This window comes from Lygodium microphyllum, chromosome 6 (assembly GCF_053477565.2).
Source record: "Lygodium microphyllum isolate KBCC chromosome 6, Lygodium_microphyllum_v1.1.10, whole genome shotgun sequence".
NCBI lineage: Eukaryota > Viridiplantae > Streptophyta > Polypodiopsida > Schizaeales > Lygodiaceae > Lygodium > Lygodium microphyllum.
Window position 1 is genome coordinate 99,938,148 of NC_141140.1, and position 23,395 is coordinate 99,961,542.

The 23,395-nt window shown below is 39.8% G+C and overlaps 1 pseudogene; it reads right to left on the reverse strand.

The window, feature by feature from the left end:
- Positions 1-23,395, reverse strand: part of LOC148034865 (germin-like protein 8-2 pseudogene) — a 34,236-nt pseudogene that overhangs the window by 9,956 nt on the left and 885 nt on the right.

Consider the following 23,395-nt stretch of genomic DNA (forward strand, 5'->3'; position numbering starts at 1 on the left):
CTCAATTTACTATCAGATGGTGTAAAGAACACGGCAAAAAAGGTATGCGTGTTTTGATGTTTTGATGTTTTACAAATGCGTGTTTTGATGTTTTACAAATGTCTCTTATGTTTCTAAACTTTGGTTTATTATGTGTACATAAAGGTAACAAAATCACAAATGATGGTACAAGAGATAATGGAACAATGAAAGCTAAGGAGGTCATTGGCCCTAATGTCTCTTCAAATCACGATACATGTATATGTCTTTATTTCTACTAAACTTTGAAAATTAAAATTTGTACATATTTTACATCTTGCTTTATTAGGTGATTCATTTTGAGATTAACTAGCTTTAATTAGTCTCTTTGTCTAATTTAAAATGTTCATAGTTATTCATATTTTTAAACTTTGAGTAATTGTGTGTATATATATAAATATAGATTAAAGAACAACAAAAGGTGGGAAAAGAGGTAATGTAAGAAAGGGAGATCAGGAGGTTACTCGCAATAATGTTTCTTCAAGTCAAGATGTAGGTACCAACTTTAAGGATCAAAAACTTGTACAAATTTGGTGACCCAAATTGATACAAAATATCTAATTACTTTCTTTTGTGTTATTGAAATTTTTCATAACCTTGTATTATCGTGAACTTTGGTTAACTCTATGTATATATAGGTAAACAAGTTACTAAAGATGACACAAGAGACAATGCAAGAAAGGAAGACATTGAGATTGCTTGCCTTAACACTTCTTCAAGCCAAGAATCAGGTATTACCAGCTTTCTTATGTTGATAATGAGTCATTTTTTGAAATGGTTATACTAACTAATGATATTTGATCACTTGAGTATCAAAAGGAGTGATACGCATACCATCATATGATGATATCTATAGGCCACCCATGTTGAAATTTAGAGAAGAGGGTAGACAAACATTTATTACTTTGCAACATATTGGAGATTTAATGGGGATGTCCATCATCAAGGCATGAAGAAGAAGATGCTCATTGTTTTCCAAGCAGTCATTATTCACGAACGCATTGGGCTTGTGCTACAACAAAAACAATTGTTAAAGTGGGAGATACAAAGACGCCTTGCATAGCTCTCTTGGATCATGGTTCCGAAATCCATGTTATGGCGACAGGCAACTTGTATGACAATGGAGGTTGGCCGATTGATGTAGATCCGAGATGGCACATGCGGATAGTAAACAATTCATCAGGGAATCTTTATGCGGCTTGTTCGAATGTACCCGTGAGTATTGGAGATGATAGGGATGAATTTTTTCTGTAGGATTTATGAAGATATCTGGTGATTTTGGGGCAACCCTACATTTCTAAATCAACGCTAGAAACAAAATGCTTGGATGATGGTTCTTTATATGCTCGGGTTTGGACTAAAGACAATACAAAGGCAATACAATTTCTCACTGTTTGTGTAAATCATCCCCGCAATTGCGATAGGCTACGAGATAATCCTATGCAACCTAATGCACAAGAGTTTAAGGGTTTTTAGACAACACTGCTGTAAGTGGAGACTATGGCAGTGCATTTAAGAAGATAATTATGCCTCCAAGAAAGGGGAAAACTATTTTTGTGTCTGGATTGCAGAAATGGACAGCATGTAGTCTTGGCAGTTTTAAGAATATTTCAACCATGTGCAGGGCTGAAAATAAATATGTAGGATGGGTTGAAAAAGAACTGAAGATATATGGTTTGATGACTGCAAATGAAGGTATTTAAAGGTTAGTTTCAGGTGTGGTTGATGTTGATACGGTGGCTAAAATTTCTCTAGCAATTAATGCTAAAAATAGGACAGAAAAAGAGGTTACTTCTGTCGACACTTTAGAGATGTATGAAGTCATTCAAGAGTTTGATGAGCATGAATGTTATGGGCTGCAATATGGGCTACAAAACAGGATTGAAGCAAGGGTGGACATAAAGTACAAAATAGTTGCAAAGAAGGTTAAGCCTATGGATTTGCCTTTACCACCTAAAAGTGATGGGTTGGCTGAAAAAGTGACTCGACATCCTAGTTTACGGGATCCACATGGAGTAGAACATAAATTTACAGCTAAAACTTTCCAAAAGTTGAAAATTGGTGATACAAGCTTTCTTTTGCCTGTAGAAATAGCTTCTTTCTTGGAGATGTTGGTAAGGCATGGGAAATCCTTTGCATTTCAGCCAAATGAAATTGGATGTGTTGATCATAGTTGCACCTTTGGTGATATTTGCAGTACCTCATGTGCCATGGAATTTAAAGCTTATTCTAGTACCTCGGGCATATTTGTCTAAGCTACTTGAGCTTCTAAACAAGAAGATCATGATGTGGATTTTGGAGCCCCCTTTAGCTCCATATTCCAATCAGTGGTTTACTATTCCAAAGAAAAATGGTTCTTTGAGGTTTGTACAAGATCTACAACCAGTTGATAAGTTCACCATAAGGAATGTTGAATCAGGCCTGATAGTGGATGAATTTGCAGGCAAGGCAATTTACTCTATTAAAGATTTATATTCATGATATGATCAGTTCTAGCTTGCATTGGAAAGCCAGAATATCACCACCATGAAGGCACCGCTTGGATTGGTTATTAGGATGTGTATGCTTCCACAGGGAGCAACCAATTGAGTGGTGCATATGGTGAATGCTATGCATAAAGTTTTGAGGGAGTATATTTCTCAGTCGACCTTACCCTTTCTTGATGATGTGCCAATAAAAGGGTATGATATCCATGAGAAGAATGAAGAGCTGAATAATCAAGGATGTAGAATGTGTGTGGGTGATCATATTATTGATTGTGACACGATTTTGAGCCATCGTGAAGAAGTGCATTTAACTCTATCTAGAGAAAAGTCTGTTTTTGGAATAGAGGAAGTATTAGTTGTTCGGCACATATGTGGACTGTATGGGAGAAATCCCTCACCAGTAAAGATTGAAGCCATAAGTAGGATGAGAGAAACATGTTCGAATGTATCCGAGGTGAGAATATTTTTGGATGCATGTATCTTTTACTTGATATGGATTCCACATTTTCGTCATGTGGCTGAAAGTTTATATCAACTCTTGAGAAAGGGGCAAAAGTTTTGGTGGGGTGAAAATCATACGAAAGCAGTTTAGAAGTTAAAACGCTTATTGATTTTAGCTCCAACACTAAAGAGAGAAAATTATGAGAATGGGTAGCCTATAATTCTCACCGTGGATACAAGCCCAATTGGCATTGGTTGGGAAGTGGGCCAAGATTATGCTGATGGGAATAGGTATGCCATTTGGTTTGGAGAAAAGGTCCTCAATGAACGGCAATGGCGGTATTCGCAGGTCAAAAGAGAGCTTTGGGACAACCCTTAACTATGATAGGGGGTATTTTATGGGAGCACATGTAGTGGTAGAGACTAATTGTCTACCTCTATTGAGCATGATAGTAAATTGCTGAACTCCTGATATTGCCATGTTATAGTTGATTGCATATATAAAGTCAGTTAATCCTGATTTTTAGCATATTGCAGGTAGAGACAACCCCATGGTTGACATGCTTTCATGAGCAAGGTTTGAAGATGAAGAGGATGATGTGGTAGGTGCTGAAAATGGCTTTATAACAACAGGGAATGAGAATGTTGTTACTACAAGTACAACTCTTGTAACAAGGATTTCAGTAGTAATTAGAAAAGAACTTACAACCATGAAGAAGAGATGGGCAGTAGAGAGAAACCATCATCAATGTTATGCTTCATTAAGAACACGATTTTTGGAAGAGTTGTATGAGGATGATTGGCTAAAAATAGAGGCCAATATCTTAGCCTCATGACAAACAAGGATGAGTGATCTAAAGCTGAATTCAAAAGGATTAAAAGAAAAGCTTATGGGTTTTTCTTGAAAGACCAATATTTATGGAGGCATGCAAAGAAAAAGAGAGGAGCTCTAGTACGTGTATTAGGAGATACAATATCTCAACGATAGGTGATGTAGGAGTTTCATGAAAGCTTATGGGTTGGACATAGAGGAGTTTGGGGCACATTTTCCAAGGTCAGAGAGAAGTATTGATGGCAAAACATGTATAAAGATGTGGAGCATTATGTGGAATCATGTAGCATCTCTCACATGTATTCCGTGTTGGCTATGGGTGTCAAATGCTCTAGTTGGATCTCTCTCTCTTTCTCTTCTCTCTTCTCTCAACCATTCTCTCTCCCTCAATCTTTCCTCTTTCTCTCTTCCTATACACTCCCTAAATCCTTCTCTCTTCCCCTATCTCTTTTCTTTCTCTATCTCTCTTTCTATTTCTACCTCTCTCACTTCTCTCCTCTTCTTCTATAACTTTACTCTCTCCCTAACTCTTGTCTCTCTTTTCATTTCTATATAAGTAGTCGTAGTCGTAGTTGTAGTTATGGTCGTGGTCCTAGTCGTGGTCGTAGTTGTGGTCGTGTTCATAGTCGTGGTCGTGGTCGTGGTCATGGTCCTAGTTGTGGCCATTGTCGTGGCCGTGGTCATGGTCGCGGTCATCGTAGTCGTAGTCGTAGTCGTAGACATAGACGTAGACGTAGACATAGACATAGTCATAGTCATAGTCATAGTCATAGTCCTAGTCGTGGCCGTGGCCATGGTCATAGTTGTAGTCGTAGTCGTGGCCGTGGCCGTGGTCATAGTTGTAGTCGTAGTCGTGGTCGTGGTCGTGGTCATCATAGTTGTAGTCGTAGTCGTGGTCGTAGTCGTAGTCATATTCGTAGTCAATTTGTGCTTGTGTTCTCCACGGTGTGTTATCTATGGGTGTCAAATGCTATAGTCGGATCTCTCTCTTTCTCCTCTCTCTTCTCTCAACCATTCTCTCTCCCTCAATCTTCCCTCTTTCTCTCTTCCTATACTCTCATTAAATCCTTCTCTCTCCCCCTATCTCTTTTCTCTCTATCTCTCTTTCTATTTCTACCTCTCTCCTCTTCTTCTCTAACTTTACTCTCTCCCTAACTCTTGTCTCTCTCTTCATCTCTATATAAGTACTCGTAGTCGTAGTCGTGGTCGTGGTCGTGGTCGTGGTCATAGTCATAGTCGTGGTCATGGTCGTCGTAGTCATAGTCGTAGTCGTGGTCATGGTCGTGGTCGTGGTCATGGTTCTAGTCATGGTCATGGCCATCGTGGTTGTGGTCGTGGTCATAGTCGTGGTTGTAGTCGTGGTCGTGGTCATGATCGTCGTAGTCATGGTCATAGTCGTAGTCCTGGTCGTAGTCGTGGTCATGGTTGTCATAGTCGTGGTCGTGGTTGTGGTCGTGGCCATGGTCGTGGTCGTAGTCATAGTCGTAGTCGTGTCGTGGTCTTCATCATAGTCGTAGCCATGATCATTAAATAAAATGAGAGAGGGGAAGGAAGAGAAAAAAAAAGAAGAAACGAGAGAGGGAGAGGAAATACATACAGCATAATAAAGAAAGAGAAAAAGAGAGAAAGATGAAAGGAGAGAAGAATAATTTAAGAAAGAAAAAAATAATGATAACAAAAACAAATTGTTTGTCATAACGTAGACAAAATGGAAAACGATGAAGATCTTGTTGTTCAAGATTGCGAGGCGTATCTTAATCAACGTGTCCCATGTCCGTGCTCTCAATGCAAGCTGGCAATTAGACAAAAACGTCGATTGTCTATAGAACAAGTACGAGCTTCGACGAGTTTCAATCTGAGATCATTGATCATGCGATTGAGGATTTTTAGCAAACGGTAAGAAAAGTTAATATCAATCGTGCATTGTACTTGCAAGCTAACTAAATATCATATACAAGAAGATTGGGTGTTGTTGAAAAATTTTCTATCCAAGGAGGTGACGTCTCGTCCCAAGGAGGAGTGCACCCTTTGCGACCAATTAGAAGATCTCATGGGCGTGCAATGGATAGAGTGCATGAGCCAATCCACCACTTGGAAGGCACTACCCAATCTATACCGTCAATACCAGAGGAGACAGGCAGCCTTCGAGACCTACCTATAATCTTGGAGCTTGAGATGGAGGCAATGATCGATGCATTGATTCCCATGGATATTGAGACTTCTGATCCGCGTAGAGAGGAAGTATCCATACCATTATATGATGGGTGCCAAGTATCTCGCCTGAAGACACTTCTTACACTCCTAAGTGTGCAAGAAAAATACGGGTTGAGCGATGCGAGTGTAATCGAGTTGTTCAAGTACCTTGTACGTATGCTTCGTTGATTTCTTTTCAGCACTATTATTAAAAATATTTGTGCTTTTTCAAGGTGTTTTATGATTTTTTTCAAGTTATTGAAATATCATATATTACCACCTGCAAATACCATGCCAATGTCTCGTGATGATACACAACATGTTTTACAAAAGCTTGGCATCGACTACAATAATATCCATGCATGTATCAATGATTGCATGTTGGTTCGAGGAGAATACAAGACTATGGATACATGTACAAATTGTGGTGCTCACAAGTATCGACAAGACTTGCAAGGACAAACCATCCCTCAAAAAGTTCTCAGACACTTTTCGCTTATCCCCCGTATAAACCACATGTTTCGTACGTTCGGCATGGCGAGCTTGATAACGTGGCATGCGCAGAATCGGTCCATAGACGGAGTTCAACAAATATCAGCGGATTCACCCTCATGGAGCCACATTGACTCTACCTTCCCAGTCTTTGCCCGAGAGCCAAGGAATCTTCAGCTCAATCTTGCAATGGATGACATGAACCCATTCAATCTGCGCTCAACTTCTTACAGTGTGTGGCCTATAGTCCTTGTCAACTACAATATCCCTCCATGGCTCTCTACGAAGAAAGGACATCTTATCCTTAGCTTACTCATTCCTAGCCCCTACAAAGTCAAAAATATGGACATGTACCTTCGTCCATTAGTCGGTGAGCTTCAGATTTTGTGGGAGGAGGAAGTCACCGTGCAAGATATGAGCAAGCGCGACGGTCGACGGTCTGCCAATATTCGAGCCATTCTCATGTGGACAATGCATGACTTTCCGGGATTCGGAGAGTGCTCAGATAAATAGGCTTCCATTCTTGTTGGTAATATCTATATTTTATCTCGTTCAAGTTTGTATTCACTGGATAGAGGTATTGGAACACGTCTGGTTACCTCATGTTATCATGCATGTCCATTGTGCGGGCCACAGTTAGACTCTCGAAGGTCATGAACCATGAAGAAGATGGTATATCAAGGACACACTGCTTTCTTGCCAGAGGGTCATGAACTCAGGGAAGGTTTTCTTGGATGACCTTCAACACGTATGAATGCCGCAAGCTGGTACGAGCTGAAAATGGTCCATGCGGAGTCACAACCAAACGGAATGTGGTAGTTCTCTGTTTTCTACGAGTTGCCATATTGGACCCACTTACAGATCAACCACTTGTTGGAACCCATGCATATTTTCAAGAACGTGGGCAACTTGCTATGGGACCACATCACAGGAAAGAGAGACGCTATAGGGGCATGAATGGATTTGAAGGAGGTAGGCAAGATGGAGGCGCTTTGGCCGCAGTCGAGTGCTGATGGTCACCAATACCTACCTCGCGCTCCTTGGGTTTTGTCCGCTAAAGAAGAGCGCATTGTGAAGCAAGTAGTCAAGTCTATCCACACTCCGACGGGTATGATGCGTTCTCTCAAGTCTGCATTTTCTAAAGACGACCAATTATTAGGGATAAAATTTCGACGTAGTATGTGCCATCCACCAATTCGATATCCCGAGGGCATGGAGGAGATGCTGCGGTTCATGTCAATGCGATGGTTGGATGGAGCTTTGACCGCAACGTTGTCGTACTGCTGCGCATCTGAGGTGTGAAATCCACCCAAAAGTTGTGTGTGTGGGATTTGTTACTTTGTATATACTTAGTCATTATGCTTGCTCTTTTATTCTACGTGGGTAATATAGTGAAGAAGGGTTTGGTGCAAGGGAAATTTATCCGTAATGCTCTAGTTGACATGTACGCTAAATGTGACATGCTTGTAGAAGAACAGGGAGTTTTTGATAGATTGGTAATTCGAGATGCAGTCTCATGGGCTACACTTATTTCAGGATATGCCAATTATGGGCTTTTTGAGAAAGTACTAAACTGTTTTAAAGAGATGCAGATTGAAGTACAATAGTGGATATGTATGCCAAATGTAGGAGCTTGCTTGATGTTCAGCACACGTTTGACTGCGTGTCACAACGTAATGAATATTCTTGGAGTTCCCTTTATCCTTGGCTATGTTGACATGGGGAATATGACAGTATTTTGGGCTAGCAGCTGATATGGATGTAGTCAATTATTTGATGCTTGCCAATGACATGATTCATGCCCTTTATCCTAATGCTATAATAGTTGGAGAAGATGTGAGTGGAATGTCCGTTTACAGATTCATATCCCTATTTGGCTCTGGCTTGCTACTTTCTTCACAGGGAGGACATTTTAATGCATTGGTGCAGTTCAGATGGATTGGAGTTGTGTATAGAATAGCTCCTTTCAAGGGAGGGATAGTTTTGTGCATATTTCACAAGCTGGTGGATAATTTGAATCCATTGGGGAGCGCTGGTCTATACGATGTATGCGTGCAGTATTTACATGCAATGTATGTGAAGTTCGGACAACTTGTGTAAGGAATCCTTATTCTTTTCTGAAGGAAATTGTATTTCTAGAGGAAGAACGCAAAAGCATTGGGGAATGTTGGAAAAAATAAGGATGCACGGAGGGCTATTTTGTGAAAAGGGCTTTTTGGGGGGAAAAAGCTTAATGGAGAAGAAGAGCAGAAAGTAGACGAATGAAAAATGGGAGGAGTTCTGCAACTTTGGGGAGGAGGGAGGATCGTCAAGAATTTCTCAATGGGCTGGTTCATGAAGGCCATATGTTCCCTAAGCAGCGATCAGGTCTGGAAGCTTCCTCCGCCGACTCCATTTGGCATAACTAAACCAGGCAAGGTCTGTCTGGTTCTCGACAACGGACAAGAGACCTCTGCAGTCATAGAGCTTCCCACCACAAAAGAGACGCCGAAGTCCAAGCCAAATAAGCTCGTGGCATTATCCAAAACAAAAAAAGAGAGGGCAGGAGCAGAAAGAATTGCTTATAAGCACTGTTAGACATTGCCTAGATGATTATTCATCCTTGTACATATTTTCGTTTGAAAACATGCGCAATACAAAATTTAAGGAGTTCCGTGATTAGCTGAATGAAATCAGAGAGAAGGACGGGGAGCGCTACTGAGGAAGAGAAAAGATGATATTTTTTTTCGCAAATCGAATGGAGCTCGACTATGCCTGGGCGGTGCAGGAGAAGAAAATCGACATGGAGGAGATGAAGAAACAGCTTGTAATGTCGACTCATCAATTGGAGGGAGACGAAAAGCTTCTTTTTGAATCAACGAGAGCAGCATGATTAATTAGTGCTTAGAGGATGAGGACCAGGATGATGAAGCCGCTAGGGATGCCATACGCCTTGCCGCTGCACCAGCGATTGAAGAACCCATGATGTTCTGTTCCTCTCTTTTTTTTGCGCTACTTTTTCTCCCCAGGCAGAGTTTCCTTCCACCATTATTTCCCTATTTTTGTTTCATTTTCTTCACCAAATTCTCTGCCCGTAAGGTGTCTTCAAATCTCAGATCTTCATCTTGCCTTCACAAACAATGGTTCAGCCGACTAGTTCTCCTTACTAATCTCAACAACACAATTGAAGAAGGATGGAGCTCCAGGTCCAATCTCTAAATCATGCCAAGGGTGTGTACCACACAAAGGGAAGCCCTTTGATTTTGTATCTCAATCCTTTTTACATTACTTGGAGGCTTTATTGGCACAAGAACAGAGCATATTCAGTACCCTGTACACACTAATCAGATTTCAAGGGATATTCTGAAACAGAAATACCCTTCATGGCTCTTGTCTCTGTGGTACTCACATACATGCATCTATGCGTGGAGGATAATCATCATTACAACATAAAATTTTTTGAAACATAACAGGGGTGCAGAGAAAGACCATACTAGAGTGTGTAAGAGCTGGACACTATGCAGCTAGTGTGATAATGTTGGAATTGGCTGTAAATATCTAGAGCCAAAATTTTCATAAAGAAAATGAGAAGAGTTTGAAGTTCTGAGCAGGAAATGCATTTGTTGGAGGCTTTCAACCTGTTTTTGGGATTCAAGCATAGTTGCTATGGTCTATGTGCAGACTGTTTTTAAGAAGATGTTGCAAGTTTTAACCAAACAGAGTGATATATTGAATTCATCTCTTTGATGCGAAAATAAGGATTGCCAAGATTTGGCTGTAATGGGCCTGGAGCATCTTTGTTATTAAGGAGTTTTACAACAAGATATAATTGCTATATTTCTGAGAGACTTTGACTATTGCTAGAGTTGTAATGTCAATTCTGACAGTTGCAAAAAGTCTTCAGCTATTGAGAATTTTGCAAATTGAGATAGGTATAACTGTGACATGAATTTTATTGTCATCATCCTAATCTCTTCTAACACCTAAGAAAGTAAGCACCTGCATTTGAAGACCTTCGGAATTGAGGAATCTTCTGTCTTGGAATTTCTTAAGAACCTCTGTGGTTGGGACTTTGCTTTCGAAATCCTTCGACATCTTTGATGAACCCGACGTGAAAGCGTCGCATACATTTCAGGATGGGAGATACTTTAGCATCCATTTCAGCCTCTTCTACAATTCCTGCTGTGTCCTCTACTTCAGCTCCATCATTGACTGCTGCTTCAAGTACTTCAACGGATGATCTAAAACAGATTTTGCAGAATATGTCTATGTATATGCAGCTTCAAAATCAGCAGACACAATTGTATATGCAGCAGTAGCAACAATTGCATCAACAACAGTTGTCTCAACAAAGGCAACTATATTCGGAGCAGGAAAATGCAATCAGTGCACTAAGGCGATTGAAGCAGTTGAGAATGAGAAGAAGCTATTTGATGGCCGTAGTGTTTCAGCATATTTGAAGACATATGAGATCAAGATGGGATTTTTTGGAGTACCAGCTGGACTTATGAGTAAGTATTTCCTTTGTCTTGTCACACCTGCCTTGAGGGAAAAAGTGACTGATCTTTTTATTCAAAATTCTCACTGGCAAGATTTTAAGAAGGCCTTGAAAGAAGAGTATTTCCTTGAGGACTTTGGGATGGCTACACGGCGGTCATTCCGAGAGTGGGTCTACATGCCAAACAAAGGTCTAGCTGCTTCAGAGTTGATACGAGAATTTGAAAAGAGGTATAGTCAGCTTGATGCCATTGAACAAAGAGCATTGGATGTTGAGAAAGTTGAGCTTTTCTTGCAAGCTGCAGATCCTGCTCTTCAGGAAGAATTAGGAGAGCTTCTTGAGGATCGCACGAAGCCTATGGGTCTTAAAACGGATTGGCAAGATGCCCAGGATGCAGTCTCGACTTTGACCAAGAGGAGGATATGGAAGACCCGCCTACAGAATGGATCTATGACACCAACGCCGTCTTCTGCTCCTATGCTTGCTTCTATCCCTGTTATTTCTTCTCTTCCTTAGCCAGTTTCTTAGCCTATGCTAGTACCTACTATTTCTACTCCTCCCGTTCCTCCTGTTCCAAGACCGATGCCAGCTCCTTCTGCTCCAAAACCATCCACTCCGTCGGTGCCTTCCTCTCTTGATGATATAATCAAAGGCATAATGGATTTGACACTAGAGTCAGTTAAAGCAGAATTGGTGGGAAAATTGAAAGAGCACTTTGCTTCGACTGCGCCTACTATTTCTTTTAGTGCTCCTAGTGCACCTAGGAGTGCTCCTAATGCACCTAAGAGAGATCGAAGACGTATTTGGTGTGATAGTATGGACCATCAGCATTGCAGGGATTGTGAATCTTTTCAGAATGCAGGAGGAAGAATTTGGTACTTTGGGGTCAAGATGGTAAGATCTGGTTGACTGAAACAAGAGCTCCGCTTGCTACGAATTTTGGGAAAAGCGGAATGAAGAAATTAGTAGATGACATGGCTGTGCGTACTTCTTATGTGGCAGCTAGAGGAGATGCTTTTGCATATGGAGTGCAAATTGAGAAAGGATCACAGAATCAGTCAACATTATGGACTTATGCTATGGAGACGGCAAACAAGGGAAAAATTCAGCAAACTGTTTTGACTAGTGCAGGCTCTAGCATCAGATCTGAGACAGGTTGGGATTCGCCTCTTGACAGGTACACTATTTATGCCTACTTGGCTAAGTCTCAGGGAGCAGATGTACTTGTTGAGGAGAAGCGTAAGAGGGATGAAGAAAATCCAAATGCAGCTAAAAAGACTAGAGGGGGTGAGTTTGTTACTCCACCTACTGCAGGACCGTCTTTGAGACCAGGGCCAGAACGACAGATGAAAAATGCTCAAAAGAAAGAAAAGAGACAAGAGCCTAGAGAGAGAAAGCAGCCAGGGTTTAGATTGATGTCCGATATTGAGACATCTACAGACATGAAGAAAATCTTTAATGACAAGATACTTGGCAGTGAGGTGACTTTTACTATTTCTGAGGTTTTGGGCATCTCGAAAAGAGAGTTTCAAGATCAGTTCCAAGAGGTCCTGAAGAGGAAAAGATATGCATTGTCTACTACTGATTCATAGGGAGTTTTGATTGGGGAGTTGGATGAGGATGAGGATGAGGTTATGGTTGAGAATGCTTCTGTTTTTCCACAGATAGAGAAGAGGGTTCAGCCTATGCATTATGCTGAAACTGATGAGCCTGTCTTGATACCCCATAGTCACTTTTTGTGGAGTCATTGGGCTAGGGCAACTACAGAGACGATGGTAAAAATTGGAGAGAGACAGGTGCCTTATGTTGCTTTGGTGGATCATGGTTCAGAGATTAATCTCATAGTTCGTGGAGTTTATGAAAGTAACAGATGGCCCATGGATGTAGAGCATGGGTGGCGTATGAGAGCCGCCACCAACACTACAGGTGATTTGTATGCTGCCTGTCCTAGTGTTAGGGTTTCTATTGGAGATGTAGAGGAGGATTTCCATTTCTTTGTGCAGGATTCATGCTCTTATCCCATAATTCTTGGACAGCCATTCATCACAGAGATGTGCATGGAGACAAAGGTAATGGATGATGGATCTACTTATGCACGGATTCGCAGTAAAGATGGCATGAGAGAAGTTCAGTTTATGACTGTGTATGTGAACCATGTTAGAACCAGGGATACTCTTAGAGATGCACCTTTGCCCACTGTGAGGTACCGCTGTTTCGCGAGATGACGGTGGTACAGAGCACAGGAGATTGGAGTTCTCACCTCCTGGCAGCAGTGTTTTCTCCTCCAGTTTTGTTGGAATTTCAGCAAACAGTTCGATGAGTTATCAGAAGACTTCTAAGTTTCCTAGAGCTGCCAGGTAGTACATATGTAGGAAGGAGAAAAATTTGAAAAATGCAGGTATTTTAGAGGATGATGAGCATATAGATGGGATGTATGATAGTATGATTTGTGCAGATACGATGATAGAGATGGAAAATATGCTGAAAATTGATATACAGAGTTGTCACAGTAATGTATCAGTGCAATCCCTGGACATGTTTCATGAAATTGCAGATTTTGTATTACAGATAGAGTCAGAGGCTGAGGTGACTCAGCAAAAAGTGTTGAGTGCTGAAGAAATTCAGCAAACAGAGTTTTCGGCTGATTATGATAAGCTTACAGAGACACAGAGGGCTGAAAACTTTTAGCCAACAGAGTTTACTGCTGAAATATTTCAGCATCCAGAGTTTAGGGCTGTTCCTATGCAGTCCATAGAGCAGAGGGCTGAGGATATTCAGCCACTAGAGTGCAGAATTGCTGATTTACAGCAAGATTTGAGTAATGCAGAGAATCATAATGAAGCGAGGGTTGACACCAAATACAAGACTGTGGATAAGAAGGTGGATGCTATAGGCAAGATTACAGAGTATTGTTTTACCACTTCAGAGGTACGGAGATTTATTGGACTATGTGTGTTTTATACGATTCGGATACCCCATTTTGCACACATAGCAGATTGTTTATATCAGCTGTTTCGAAAGGGGCAGAAATTATTTTGGGATGAGCGACACACTAGAGCCATGCGGAAAATGAGGAAGTTATTGCAGATTCTTCGGAAGATGGTGAAAAGCTGGTTTGGGTCATACATAGTCAGATATGTCTTTGACAATGCAACATATGAGCTAACAGAATTGGATGGGACAGTGCTTAGAGTGCCTATTGCAGGAAAAAGGATCAAGATTTTCAAGAAAAGAGATGATGAGGATTATGCATTGGAAGAATTTGCAAGAGAAGAGCAACAAGAAGAAACTTCAATAGAAGAGACATATGATATGACAGATAATCTTGCTGAAGTACCGGAAATACATAATGAAGAGGTTGATCTGTTCATGGATCTTGATGATAATGATCATGGGTAGTTGGCCCATCCGGAGGATGCGCAGGATTAGAGGGGGTGGATGTCGTACTGCTACGCATCCGAGGTGTGAAATCCACCCAAAAGTTGTGTGTGTTGGATTTGTTACTGTGTACATACTTAGTCATTATGTTTGCTCTTTTATTCTACATGGGTAATATAGTGAAGAGGGGTTTGGTGCAAGAGGAACTTATCCGTAATGCTCTGGTTGACATGTACGCTAAATGTGACATGCTTGTAGAAGAACAGGGAGTTTTTGATAGATTGGTAATTCGAAATGCAGTCTCATGGGCTACACTTATTTCAGGATATGCCGATTATGAGCTTTTTGAGGAAGTACTAAACTGTTTTAAAGAGATGCAGATTGAAGTACACTAGTGGATATGTATGCCAAATGTAGGAGCTTGCTTGATGTTCAGCACACGTTTGACTGCCTGTCACAACGTAATGAATATTCTTGGAGTTCCCTTTATCCTTGGCTATGTTGACATTTGGAATATGACAGTATTTTGGGCTAGCAGCTGATATGGATGTAGTCAATTATTTGATGTAAAATAGTAAACTGTATACGAATGCAACGAAACTTCACACGCATACTCGTTAGGTGGCCAAGAGCCCTTTTTTTTTAAGAAAAAAAATTCATGTAGACCCCTAATTCGGGGTCTGGCATCTGGAGCCATTTTCTAGCCAAGAAAGTGGCTCCAAACGCTAGACTTTGAACCAAGGGTCTGTAGTGGCAGAAAGTGGCTCTAGATGCTAGACTTTGCATGTACTTTTTTTCCAAAAAAGAAAAATTTGGGCTCTTGGCCACCTAATGAGTGCGTGTGTGAAGTTTCGTCGCATTCTGATAAAAGGTTATGGATTTATGATCACACGATGGACAATGTGTATGAAATTGCATCAACCCGATTTTCACACCCCCAATCTCTATCTCTTCTCCATCTTGCTCTCCTCGAGCTTAATGACATGCACTAAGCAAGCATGTCATTGTTTCAGCCATGGAAAGGCCTCATGCCAAGGCCTGCCACTTGGAGCACAAGGTGGAGCTTCCTCTAGTGCAGCAGTAGGCGCTCCCCATAGAGCACATTGACTACCACAAAAGAAGAGGAGATGGAAATCGGGCACTGTCACCCTTTGTGAGACAAGGAGAATCCAACGCGGATACAAGCTTCTCATCTTGAAAAGATCTTTTCATAAGGTTGTCCAGGAAGTCATGCAAGACTTGGAGCTGAAAGGGATGGTAAGATTTTGGGCGTGAGTGTGGGATGGCCCACCAACAGGAAGGTAGACTGTTGTAGCTATGGATGCCCTAGAAACGGTTGTAGAGGGGTTTCTCATCGACTTATTCGATGATACACAACTAGCGGCCATCCATGTAAAGTGTGTCACAATTAATTCTATCTCTGATAGGTGTGATAAATTAGCTATAGGAAAAGGTAAAGACATAGCTAAATATTCCATAAAGGCACATTATATCATGGGACTCAAATAATTCATCAATCCTACCAAGTTGAGAAAAGGAGAGGCCAATCATGCTGAGTGAAGAAGTGGCTAGCTCACAAGGGCCATGTTGAGCAATATGGTATGGTAATTAGCCTTGGTAATCATCTAAGTGCAACTACATTCTTTATGAACATAGATATTCTCCAACAAAGGATGCTTATCTCCATAGTAGAACATATAGATTACCATAGTAGTTTACGTGGATGGCGCTTTGACCATCCAACCAAACATGCAAGTGTAGTAACTACTAGGATCATGAGTTGCACAATAGTATTTGCTGATACAAGGGGCCCAATGAATGCCGTACCACAATATGTGCTATTAAAACATGCAAAAGGAGCTACCATTGTTGGTCTTATATCTAGGAAATCCAACCAATGCCATAGAAGCCACATACCAATTGCAAATACACTTCCATTAGTGTATGGGTGTTAAGCTTTTAGTTTGTGCATTCAAGCTAGGAAGTGAAACCCCACTAACAAGAGAAAATTCTTACAAGTAAATAGTAATTACAATCTATACTTTCCAAAGGATATGTTGTAGTGAGGAGGGTTCGCTTGTGTGTGGGTTTGGTTTTACATTCTTGTATGCATTGCGCACAAGGGCAAGTAAGACATGTCTTAAAGGATCTCATTAGCATGTGATAATGTGGTGCTACTTTTCTTGTTCACTTGTAAATATGATATTATAAATGAAATTTCACGCTTACCATCGTTTTAATGCATCATCTTCAAGGAAAAAGATGTCTAATTAGTCTACAATGCAAAGGTCTCTATAAAACAGGTTTATTAAGCTTGTTTCACTTTCCTATATGCACACATGGTTGATGTTTACAAAAGTTAAATGCCTAATCATTTGTTTTCAAATAACCTTGTGTGTGCAGTGTAATAGAGTTGCATTACAAGCAACTACTTTACTATTTTAGAATATGCCTTCTTGCAAGTGTGAAAACTTAGCTACAGAAATCTTTTGAACTTCTTTTAAACATCCTTGATAACTATTTTGTTAGTATGCATGCATGAGTATATATCCCTATATGCATAGGTATTTGGAAAGGTTATATCTTTAACATCCATACATATGCATGTCTATACACACATATAAATATGTACCCATGTGTAGCTTACACATGTATTGCCCATCCTCTTGAGGCGGCTACTCTTGAATATATGTGTGTATCACATGGGTTCAAAACAAGTGCTCTAAAAATACTATTTTTATATAAAGATTGGTGTCATATAAAGGAGTTGAATAAATACAGGTTGTGTTTTATTTTCAGGGATGCACCTATTAAAAATCATTTGTATAATGTATGCTAAAAGGGTATTAAGAAGCATCAATTCTCTCCATGTTGTAAGGCTATAGAATGACTCCTTTTACTTTACTAAAATTAGGGTTTTTTCCAAAGTATAATTGAAAACACCATTTTGTAAATATAATCCTTTAAATTTTACTAAGTAAAGTACCAATTCCTTTGAATTCACATGGTATCTCACATGTTCTATAAAGTGAACTCCCTAGGTTTTATTCAAGAAAAATTGATAGATAAGGCTATGTATAAACTGTTGAGAGAGAGAGAGAGAGTACGAGAGAGATACACAAGACATGCTCCCAAACAATGATTCATATTGATGTAGAGTTAGTATATATAGGTGAGACCCAAGTCAAGTGAGAGATGATATATATAGTTGTAACATCCCCACTCAAACAAAGGTCTCTGGCTGCGAGTGAAAAAACCCTTGGGGAGAACAAGGGAAAAACCCGAGCCCCTACACATACCTACGATACAAAAATGATTTACTATAAAGTTTTCTTGAATACAATGATACATGCCTCAATCAGTGAGACAAGAACTTGGAACAATACCAAGTGCATGTCTTAATGAGCTAAAGCGAGCTTCACTAAGAGCTTTTGTGAAGATGTATGCAACCATTTGATCACTGGGACAATGCTCCACCATAATGGAACCTTTCTTGACTTCATATCGAACATAATGATAATGAATAGAAATATGCTTTGATTTACTATGTTGTATATAGTCTTTGGTAAGACTAATAGCACTTTGGTTATCGCATCGAAGAGGTGTACTAGATGATGAAGGATGTCCCAAATCTGCAAGTAGTTGTCGAAGCCAAACTAGCTCGCGAGCTGCTAATGATGCAGCAGCATATTCGGCTTCAGTTGTAGAAACTGCAACACATCGTTGTTTCTTGCTGGACCAAGAAACCAAACATCCATTTACAAAGAAACAATTCCCACTTGTAGATCGCATGGATAAGTGTGAACTTGCCCAATCAGCGTCTGTATATCCAATAAGGTCAAGAGAAGTTGAAGAAGATAAAGAAGAATCCTCTCGACGACGATAAATAAGACCAAATTCCTTAGTACCCTTGAGGTACTTAAGAATACGTTTTGCAGCACTCCAATGAATAGTGGAAGGAGAAGAAAGATACTGTCCCAAAAAGTTAGCTGCAAATAAAATATCTGGTCTTGTGTTTAAACCAATAAATTGAAGAAAACCAACAAGATTAGCAAAAGGTTGATGAATGGCTGATTCTTCATTGAGTGTTGTAGATGTACCCTTGGTAGAGCTTGAAAGAATGGGAGTGTTAGCAGAGTGCGCATTTGTCAACCCAAACTTCTTAACAATATCATTAATAAACTTTGTCTGGCGAAGAAGAAGAATGCCTTGTTGTCGATGTCGTTGAACTTGAATACCCAAACAAGAATGTATCTCACCAAGATCCACCATTTCAAATGCAGTCGATAAAAGCTTCTTCATAGCATCCAAGAAAACAATATTATTTGACACAAGAATAGTATCATCAACATATAGAGCAAGAATAATAAAATATTTGTCCTCCCTTTTGATGTAAAGATTTGGTTCAGCAAAACATGCAACAAAACCTTTAGATGTGAGGAACTGATCAATCTTAATATACCAAGCACGAGAGGCTTGCTTCAATCCATATAATGCATGATGAAGCTGGCATACAAGATGCTCCTTTCCTGCAATCATAAAACCTTCAGGTTGCTCCATATAGATTTCTTCTTCAAGATCTCCATTGAGAAAAGCCATTTTAACATCCATTTGGTGAATTTCTAGATCAAATAGTGTTGCAAAAGCCAAAATCATACGAACAGTTCTGGAGCGCACAACGGGAGAAAATGTTTCTTGATAATCTACTCCTGCAATCTGTGAGTAACCTTTTGCAACAAGTCGTGCTTTGAACTTATCAAACGAGCCATCAGCTTTGGTCTTGGTTTTATAAACCCATTTACATTTGATAGGAACACGATTTGGGGGGAGTTCAGTAAGAATCCATGTACCTTTGGAGATTAAAGAATCGTACTCAGCTTGCATAGCTTCTTGCCATTAATCCCTTTGAGACGAATTGATAGCTTCCATATACGATGTTGGATCCTCTTGGACAGACATAGCATTATCAAAGACATCATATTCAATAGAATAGAATCCATGCTCTATCTCAATAGGAAGATCTACATAGATCTCCAAATTTTCATCAATCTTCTTTGGAGGTGAAGGAGGTTTATGATCATCAGAATTAGTAGAATCACAAAGCAAGTAAGGAAATGCACTAAGCAAAGATTGTGTATCATCTGAAACATCTGACGACCATGTGCCACCCATAGTCTTCTCATCAAATATAGCATCACGACTAATGATAACCTTTTGAGAAGAAGGATCATAAAATTTGTAACCTTTGGAATGATCTGAATAACCAAGAAAAATAACCTTCAAACTTGGAGGATCCAACTTATGTCGAGTGTCCTTGGGCACATGAATATAAGCAATGCAGCCAAATGTGCGAAAGTGAGAGACTGAAGGTGTCTTCCCTGTCCAAATTGTTATAGGAATTTTACCAGTAGGTGCAGTAGTTGGAAGATGATTTTGAATAAAAACAGCTGTTAGAAGTGCTTCAGTCCAAAACTTTCGAGACAAACCAGAGTGTATAAGCATGCAATGTATAGCATTAAGAATCGTGCGATTTTTGCGCTCAGCAACACCATTTTGCTGAGGAGAATAAGGAACTGTAAACTCATGATGAATACCTTGATCCTTACAGAAGTCATCAAATAGATTGGATACATATTCACCGCCATTGTCACTGCGAAGCGTCTTTATAGAGAATCCAGTTTGAAGCTCCACACTTATCTTGTATTGTTTAAATATAGGTAAAGCCTCAGACTTATGTCGAAGAAGATAGACATGTGTGTACCATGAGAAATTATCAATGAAAGTCATAAAATATCAATATTGAGACTTTGAGGCAGGAAAAGGACCGCAAATATCGGTATGAACCAAATCCAAGAGAGCACAGGAATGTGATGAAGTAGAAGTGTGGAAAGGCGAACGATGGTGTTTTCCAAGTGCACAGTACTCACATATTCCCATACGTGGATGAGATTTAAGATCCATACCTTGCACAAGAACATGACGATGAAGATCAAGAATTTTGGCAAAATCGGGGTGTGCAAATCGTTGATGCCATAATTTGCAATTTGCATCTCCAGGGGCAGTAACAACATTTGCAACTGTATTATTCAATGATAGCTCAAATAGATTACCATGTCGAGGAGCCACTGCTGTAGTATGCCTGTCTTTCTCTATACGACATTGATTATGATCAAAGCCAACAAACAAACCAAGATCAACTAGACAAGCAACAGAAAGAAGATTTCTTTGCAAATCTGGAACATGAAGAACTCCTCTTAATATTCTAGTGGATGAAACAGTCCCCAGATATAAATCACCCACTCCTTTGACTTGACAAGTCGTATCATCCGCAGGGTAAACAAACTTCTTGACAGGAAGAGAATGATAATTGTGAAGCCACTGCGATTGGTATGTCATGTTTCCAGTGGCACCTGAATCAATGATGAATAGAGAACCATCATGAACATGAAGTACCTTTACTGGAGAGATATCATAATGGACGAAATTGAGCTCCTGATGAGTATGATCATCATTAGTTGTAGTTTGTTGAACAATATAAGCTCGAGAACGTTCTTCATCATATCTGCGTTTATAACAACGATGAGATGGATGATCTGTATGTGCACAATAATCACAAGGAGGAAAACTTTTGGACGAGCGAGATTGCTTTGTAGTAACTCCATGCTCCTCATCATATTGACGTACCCAGCAATCAGAAGCCACATGACCTTTCTTATCACAATAAGAACAATGTTTGTTAGGATAAGCAAGACGAGAAGATTTACTACCTGGATTAGGGCGTCCACCCTGCTGAAAACGTGAAGCAGGATGCTTGCGAGCAACAAAAGCAGCATCAAAATCCCTTTGTTCGCGAGTGACCAAAACAGCATCAGATTTTTCCAAATGATGCTCATGACGTTGAGAATATTCAATAAGAGATATACATGCTTTGTCAAAGTGGATATCATCCTTGTTAGACAAAATAGTGATGATATTGTCATATAAAGGATCTTTGATGGTATGAAGAAGTTGAGTAACAATCTGATTTTTAGCAACAGGAGCGCCGACAGCACCAAGCTGATTGATAATGTCTTTAAAAGCCTCGATATGAGAGTGCATAGAAGTACCAACCTTATATTGAAGATTCTTCAAACAAGTTTGGAGATATAAAATTTCAGTGACTGATTTCTTCTCAAACGTTGAGATAAGATACTCCCAAATAGCATGAGAGTTTTCCAGATGAAAGACATCCAACATAAGTGAGTCAGGAAGTGCAGACAATATATAACGACGAGCCGCTTTGTCAAGACGAATCCAATCAGTATGATCAATTTTCCATTGTTCAAATAATGGACCATCAGTAATCACAGAATTATTATTCATCACATCAATAGGTTGAACTGGGCAAGACAGGTCGCCCAAAACAATATCAAATAATTCGTCACCTTCAAGAATTAGCATCATCTTTGCTTTCCACCCAGGAAAGCCTTGTCCTTGGAAGAAGGGAACCGAACGTTGGCCAGACGGATATCCGTTAACAATTACGCAATCGGCCATGCCTGTATGTCGAGAGAAAACAAATAAGATAAGATTGCAGAATCTGCAAACCATGATCAAGACGAGCGTAGTTGAGACGCATGACAATCAAAATAGGGATATGCACGTAAGAACGATGAAAAGTATTAAGTGACTAAAAAGAAAGCCCGAAATAGAGAGGCGTAACGTGCAAGACGAGATGACGCATATAAGAAAAGTGCTATTTCGATCGAGCAAAGAACGTGAACGATAATAAAACATCACTAAAAATAGCAAGATGTTTGCTTGTCGTAATCAACATCATTAACGAAAACGAGCGATTAATAAACTGTAATTGGAGATTAACAAACTGTAATTAGAAATACAGTTTTAAATAAAGAATCACAGATTCGAGCAGAATTGCTGTCTGGAATCCTGAACTGTCATAACTTTTGATCCAGAACTCCGATTGACAAGCGGATTTGACAGGTTTTTAAAGACAAAATTAACTAATACTTCTAATTTGAACAAGTTCATGTATCAAATCATCACTTATGAAAGGAATTCAATCAAGTATAAACAATGAAACAACTTATCTTCCTTGTTGTTGCTATGCATCCATAGCTCTGATACCATGTTGAGAGAGAGAGAGAGAGTACGATGTCGAAGGGTTTGTGAAAGCAATGTCGTAACCACAGAGGACCTTGACTAATTTCAGGATAGAAGATCAATCAAGCAAATAATCAAGATGAGAAAATGATACCAAGATTCTATTTTATTTAAGTTCAATGAAGCATAACCAATTGTCCTGTGAATGAAGTTCCAAGAATCTTCCTCTTACAAAATCCAAATGCTCTTCTTCTTGTTTTCTCCAAAGATTCAGACTGTTCAGTTGAAAGAGTTAAACCAAAGCAAGTTACCCTTCAAGGACTCTTACTGAATATAAGAGTTTTAGTTTATGCTCTCTTTCTCCTCTCAACTGACTGCTAATATAAAGCATGAAATCTCACTTCAGTATTTGAGCCTACTGTTATGTCAATTGTTTATTCAGAATTGTCATGAATGGATAAACTGGAAAATACATCGTTTCTGGTGGACATATCATTTAGGTCTCCTATTTCTGTTTCTTTATTTTCTGTCATGGAATGCACTTACAAAATGTCAGCTTCTTAAGTTCATCTTCTTTGTTTTACTCTTGGCATTTCGTTGCAGAATACAGTCATCAAAGATTCATCAAGTAAAGCTGTACTAACTATAGAGAGTGTTTTCAGAGAGGTTCCAAGAGGAACCGAGGGAATTGATCTCCTTCCTCCCTACAATTCCTCTTTCATAAGCGCTGTACAGCCCCAAATCTATTAAACCTCCTTCGTTTGTGCAGAATGGTAAAAGTGAAGATTATCAGTTCCCTAGTTATTAAATTCCCTTCATTCACAGTCAATCCTGATGTCGAAGGATTTTCAATTCTCTATAAGTCCTCTTTGCATCAATGTTGTTGTCGAAGACATTGCATATTCTCTTGATAGCAACAGGCTCATTGGTCTCAGAATTGAGCGCAGAGCAGACAACACCGTATGCACCTCTCCC